The 5,747-nt window shown below is 42.7% G+C and overlaps 1 long non-coding RNA gene across 1 annotated transcript; it reads right to left on the minus strand.

The window, feature by feature from the left end:
* Nucleotides 1-4,411: 4,411 nt before the first annotated feature.
* Nucleotides 4,412-5,206, minus strand: LOC121994159. The gene is made up of 3 exons (XR_006115615.1): nt 4,930-5,206; nt 4,769-4,842; nt 4,412-4,432 (listed from the first exon to the last, which is right to left on the minus strand). It is a non-coding gene; the product is annotated as an uncharacterized LOC121994159 (long non-coding RNA).
* Nucleotides 5,207-5,747: the final 541 nt, after the last annotated feature.

Here is a 5,747-nt window from a genome sequence, read left to right on the forward strand (position 1 = left end):
GGGTTGGATTCTTGATTTCATCCTATTTCGTTCAGTGAAGGATCCTAGGAAGTGTTGCTTCGGTGGGTTTTCTTGGGTTCCAGCAGCAATCAATCTGTGCTAGCAGTACTGTCCCTAGTTGTGGATCAACATCGGTTGCGAGTTTAGGTAAGGTGTGTGTTTATTTCGTTGTAGCTTACACCTGGAATGGAAGCTAGGGAATGTTAGTCATGAATTGTTCTTAATTTGATTTAAGGATAAGTTTAGATTTTTAATCTAATCGATTAATGGGATGATTAGGGTTAAGGTAAATTAACCCTAGTTAATTGTTGGATTTATGTTAGCTTCTCGTGGATTTGATTTAGCTATTTTATCTATATGAAATTAGCTAAACCTGTAAACTATAAATATTACAGGACTTTGACGCGAGACGGGTATCTCAGAGTCAGATTTGGACTTTTCTTATCGAAGGCGAGTACTTTTGACTTTTTGTCTTTGATATGCTTAGTAATGAAATTAACATGTTGCATTAATTGTGTTTCTTATCTGTTTCGGTTAATCACTACCCAAATCTTGGTACATGTTTGATTGATTGATTGGTTTGAATCTCATGTATATTTTACCTGTTAATACATGCTTATAGGGGTAGTGATATACCATGCTTTACCATGTTCAGGACCTAGGTTTTATACCTTCTGTGTACGTTTAGATTGTTTTGATTCGTTGACCTATGATGTATTTTTATATACATATGAATTAGGTCAGGATATTTTGTGGTTAGTGCCATGCACCATTTGCATGATAGCATGCTGTGCGATAGTCCGCTCCATTATTGTTGAGCACATCGCCAGTTACATGGATCTGCACACACCACCACTCATGGGTTAGTGGTCGATTCAGGCTGAGTGTGTTGCAGCAGGGACTCTGTTAGGCACCGTTGGTCCGCTCATGGGTAGTGTGACACAACGTGTTATCCGGCAGGGATTCCTCCCCGTCATCGTGTACCGGGAGTTGAGAGCATTGCGCTCCCCCATTTATGATTTGGGGTAGGAGGATAGGTGTACTCCGACAGCATCCCGTCCACTCGGTCACTCATCAGGAGTAGTGACGACAGAGTGCACGGTTGTCACAGCCCTACCCACTCGGCCTCACTATTGTGTGAGATGATCGACTGGCGTCAGGGGTGACCAGGACGCATCATTGGCATCATATGCATGATGCATTTATTGCTTGTGTTTGTGTTTGCTGCATTTATATGCTGCATATTGTTTGGATACCTATGTTTGACATGCATACAGGTCTTCTATACCTTTCGGACTGTTTGTCCTTATACCGGGTCCTGGTTAGTACAGATTCTCTCCTGTCTTCTTCGGTTTGCATTTACCTTTATCTTTATCAGGAGACTGTACGCATGATTAGTGTTAGGTGTTATTTCTTTACTTTGCATATCAATTGTACCTGCTTAGTGTTGGACTCACCCCGCCTCCATTGTTGTTATTTTCAGGTTGATGCTGTCCGGAGGGAGTTCCAGTCGCTAGTCCTCACTGCACGTAGTGCTAGATCCCTGCAGACCTCGAGGATTTATTTACCATTTTGTTTGGTTTTATTTGCTTATGTGTGTACCTGGTTATTTGGATACTTGGACATCTTATGTTTTTCTTTTAATATTGATGGATGTTCTATTCGATATGTTTTTACTACATGCCTGCTTGGACGGCAGAAGAGGTGAGTTTCGTCGGATTTGAGCTTTACGAGTGTAGTTGAGTAGGGTGGATTTCGAGTCAGAGTACTATAGTTTGTGATTACTATTATTAACTGCGTGGTTGTGACAGTCAGAGGCTGAATATCTATATAAACTGCGTGGTGATTGATTTTATTTATTGCTATTATTCCAGCCGCCTGTGGGCTGAGGTATATGAGGATGTAGAAAAGTTTCAGATTGTCCACCGTACAGGGGAGATGCTGCCGAAATTTTCTCGGACAGGGACTCCTCTGGGGCGTGACAATTTAGTGGTATCAGAGCCAAGTTATACGATCTTTTGTTTTCGTATTTTGGATGTTTGGGATAACCTGATACCAATTTATTTACTTGGTATCAGAGCGCCAAGTTTGGCGATACTTGTTGGATTTTTGTATTATGGATTTTCGAGATTTATCTGATACCAATTTATTGGTATCAGAGCGGGTTATGATACCTGCTTTTGGTGTTCTGGAGATTTATCGGATACCTGTTGTTGGTATTCTGGATATTTGGGTTAGCCAGGTTTGCGAGTCAAACTGGGCATTTATTTTGGATTTATACGGATTTCTGTTGTGGTTATATTCGGATTTTCGTTTCGGATTTATTTGGATTTCCGGCAATATTCTCGTTCGGAATTTGAGGTCAAAAGTTGGGGACTGGACAGCGACGGAACATCTCCAGACAGCAAATAGGTATGATGTTTGTTTTATGATTTTTATACTTGTAGTAATATCTGTAATTTAATTTAACAGATATGAGACGATCTACTCGTATTGCTGCGAGACGGGGTGCTGGACGACCACGTGGGAGGACCACGGGATCTCTGGATATGCCAGAGATGCCCACTGTTAGTGAGTCTGTCAGTCAGGGACTGACTCAGCATGCTGCGGGCACGTTGGGTTTTCAGACCCCGACAGCTCCTATAGAGGTACCCACCTCGGTTGTGCCGAGCGTACCTATTCCTACAGTAGTTCCGGTACCATCAGGGGTACCATTGACGTACCCGACATCTGCTCCAGCGCAGCCTACAGCGTATTCAGTACCACCGCCACTTGGATCTATAGTGTATCCGGCACCAGCAGCCCCTGTGCCCCCAGTACATACGGTGTACCCAGCAGTACCTGCATTAGGGATACCGGCTACTCCGCATCTGGTACCATTACCTACCGTACCTTCAGCTGCGGCCACTTTTGTTCCCCCGGTAGTACCACCGACGGCTTATGCTCCAGTTTATACAGCAGCACCGGGAGTTCCTGTCACGCCCCACAGGAGTCACTGTCCGAGAAAATTTCGGCAGCATCTCCCCTGTACGGCGGACAATCAAAAATTTCTACAAGCACTAAATACTTCAGCCACAGGCGGCTGGAATAATAACAGTAAATAAAAATCAATCACCACGCAGTTTATATATATATTCAGCCTCTGGCTGTCACAACCACGCAGTTAATAAAATAAACAACATAGTAATACTCTGACTCGAAATCAACCCTACTCAACTACACTCGTAAAGCCCAAATCCGATTTTTCTTACCTCTTCTGCCGTCCAGGCAGGCATGTAGTAGTATAAAATCGAAAACAAATCCATCAACGAGATAACTTATATGATATCTAAGTAATCAACATCCAAATCCAAATATACGTCAAGTGAGATCATCTAAACATGCAAAAGGTAGTGTTCCCCATGATGCAAGTTTTAGATCTGATAAGCCACTACAACTTGCCACACTGATGCATGTGATTGTATTACCCCCATCATCTTTGGGTATGAATCACTACTTCTCCACTTCCATAGATGATTATACTAGAAAACATGCAAGTGTATTTCATAATAGAAAAAGTGGAGGTGTTGACAATGTTCAAGAAGTTTAAATCTTAGTGAATAATGTAAGTGATTTTTCCATCAATACAATTCAACTAGATTGAAGTGGAGGCTTCACATCCAATGAATTCGAAGACAATTGCGATAAACATGGTATGATCACCTAATTGCTCCTTATATTCTACATAAAAAAATGGCTTTGCAAAAAAGAAAACAATAGACGCACTCTCAATATATAATGAGAAATATGCTCAAAAGTTTTGGGACGTGGTGGTAGCTAATGTCATCTTCATCCTAGAAGTGGTGTCACACATCGGGGAGGAATCCCTGTCGGATAACACGTTGTGTCACACTACCCATGAGCGGACCAACGGTGCCTAACAGAGTCCCTGCTGCAACACACTCAGCCTGAATCGACCACTAACCCATGAGTGGTGGTGTGTGCAGATCCATGTAACTGGCGATGTGCTCAACAATAATGGAGCGGATTATCGCACAGCATGCAATCATGCAAATGGTGCATGACACTAACCACAAGAATATCCTGACCTAATCCACATATATATAAAAATACATCAAAGGTCAACGAATCCAAAACAATCCAAAGGTATACAGAAGGTATAAAACCTAGGTCCTGAACATGGTCAAGCATGGCATATCACTACCCCTATAAGCATGTATAAACAGGTAAAATATACCTGAGATGCAAAACCAATCAATCAATTAAGCATGTAAGATTTGGGTAGTGATTAACCGAAAACAGATAAGAAACACAATTAATGCAACATGTTAATTTAATTACTAAGCATATCAAATGACATAAGTCAAAAGTACCCGCCTCCAATCGAAATGATCCAAATCTGACTCCGAGATACTCGTCTCGCGTCAAAGTCCTGTGTCACCAATGGATACATTTTTATTTAGCTAAAAATTTAGCTAAATAAAATCCTTAATAACAATTTAGGGCAAAACCCTAAACTATAAACCTCAACCTACCTAAACAAAGTCTAACGATAAATTAGGGTTAGTTACCTAATCCCTAATCCACCATTAGATCAAGAATCCAAACTTAATTCCATTTACACATGATTAATCATCTATATAATCAATCACCTAATTCCATTTATACAAATCATGAAAACTACATCACACCTAATTCAAATACATAACCAATTATGTATGTATCAATTCCTTCCTAAATCAACATGTATCATAATCATGTTCCTTACCTAGATTCACAGCTATAACAATGTGGGCTGCTGGAAATCCACCTCACCATCCTAAAGCTTCCGTCGACAACTACCTAAAGAACAACAAAACATACATTACTCTTAGAATCAGTCCAAACAACTGAATTACAGCAAGTAAACCTCTGGTACTCGAACCTTACCTCAATTCACAGCCCCTCTTGATGCTGGAACAAGGGGAGCTACTGCCTGGAGTGCTGCCGGAACCAAACGAAGACCCCACAGTGAAATTAGGGCATGGAAGGGGACACCAAGTCTTGGGTTGCTGCTCCTAACCGAAGACCTACCCAAGCTTCCAGATTCCGGCGATCTAGGGCAAGGTGAAAGGCTGCTGCCGACGGAACGAAAGAGACCGGCTCTGCGCCGACGACACCGAGCAAAGGAGATGAGGGTCAGCGTCGGGCAGAGGAAATCACGGCCAGTGCTAGGCCACATAGGGACGACGACCGGCGCTGGGGAATCGGTGCCGGTAGTGGCATCAGGCTGGCTAGGGCACAGACGGCGTCGCTGGTGTGGAGAAGGAGAAGGAGATGAAGTAGGAGGAGAGGAGAAACCACCGCGGCCGGCGGTTAGGGCAAGGAGGAGGGCGTCGGGCGCGCGGGGAAGGAAGAAGGGAACGACACAGTAACGAGGAGGAAAAGAAAATAAATAAAAAGAAAAGGAAAAGCAAGGAAATAAATAAATTCAATTTTTCCTCGCTTAAATAGGTAGCCTAAACAGGCTTTTCCCGGCTCCATTTTTATCCCCGTTAACTCGTCCATACGAGCTCCGAAAAATTCCTGAAAAATTTCCAAAAATTCCGGAAAATTCCCATATTAATATTCGCCTATTTCCGGTATTTTACAGTTCCTCCTCCGGTTTATTCCGCGGTACCACCAGTAGTATCAGCTTCAGTGTTTTCGCCAGCTCCTGCAGCCGTCCCGACACAGCTCACTGATATTGTCGCTGCACGGGCTAGGAT

Source organism: Zingiber officinale, chromosome 6A, assembly GCF_018446385.1.
Source record: "Zingiber officinale cultivar Zhangliang chromosome 6A, Zo_v1.1, whole genome shotgun sequence".
NCBI lineage: Eukaryota > Viridiplantae > Streptophyta > Magnoliopsida > Zingiberales > Zingiberaceae > Zingiber > Zingiber officinale.